Raw genomic sequence first — 1,166 nt, 5'->3', positions numbered from 1 at the left:
TGTTGTTGTATTCTTTCACTCTTGCAAGACAAGATACCCTCACCACCCACGAAAACCTGTCAAAAACTATATCGACTTGGACATTTTACTCAATTTAGTCCTGACTAGACTGATAGCCATCTTGTTTTTGTTGTGGACATATTTGTAAAAAAAAGCTAATCAAATTTCAAGCATGTACAAAATTTCATTGAAATGTTGCTTTTGAGACAGTTAATTAAAAAGCTGAAATTGTTGACTTTTATGCAATTTAGGTAATGTGTACATTTTTGAACCAAAATAAGCTTGTGAGAGTATGTCTGTAGAGGATCCGTGCGGATACTTAAGTTGCATCTATGGCAACACTCGTCTGAAGGTAGACTGGCAAAGTCGGGACTTCCTTTTTGTGTTACAAAAAAGGAATAATTAATTCTTTTAGCATGATTGCAAAAATTAAACGGACAGCTAAAGAAATCCCAACTGGACGCATCTGCGGGCATTTGACTGCTATTAATTATTCATGAGTGGGTGTGAGAAAGTAAATGTGACCTTTTAAAGGTAGATTTGATCGTAAAGATGGATACTTAAGTGTGAAGGTGATACTTTCTTCCATGTTTACTGAAAAAGTCTATTTAAATGTCGGGACCTCAGAAGTGAAAGGTCACCTACATTAACATAGATAAGATACGACTTGTACAGCTGCACTCTGATTCGTTGTCGCTAGTCAAGCACTTTATTTAGCATAATCACCAGAATGATTCTGCTCCGGTTTTCCCAATAATCCAGGGGTCGCCTGCAAATGCGTCCAGTCGGGATTTCTTTTGCAGTCGCACTAGTTTTCACGATCACGTTAAAAAAGCTAAATTGACAATAGTCGAAAGGATGTCATGATTGTAGGTGTATGATCAACTATTCGGAACAGAAAACTTGGTGCAAGTATTTAATTCACAGCTATTGGCCTAATATGGAAGCAAATGTCAAGAATTATCGACCACAATGGCTGTTATTGGTCATAGTGCCGTTTTATTATCCCAAGTGAGAACAAGAACTGTAAGCGAGGTAAAGCATAGTTTGTTTCAATATGAATATGCATTGTCATAATTTTGAATTTTTGGGGTTGAAACAGTGGGAATCTGTCTACCAAATATCCTTGATAGATGTAAATATCTTACAAAAACATTGGTGCCTAA

Source organism: Saccoglossus kowalevskii, chromosome 8 (genome assembly GCF_978046115.1).
Source record: "Saccoglossus kowalevskii chromosome 8, keSacKowa6.1, whole genome shotgun sequence".
Taxonomy (NCBI): Eukaryota; Metazoa; Hemichordata; class Enteropneusta; family Harrimaniidae; genus Saccoglossus; species Saccoglossus kowalevskii.
Note: the sequence above shows the minus strand (reverse complement) of the source record.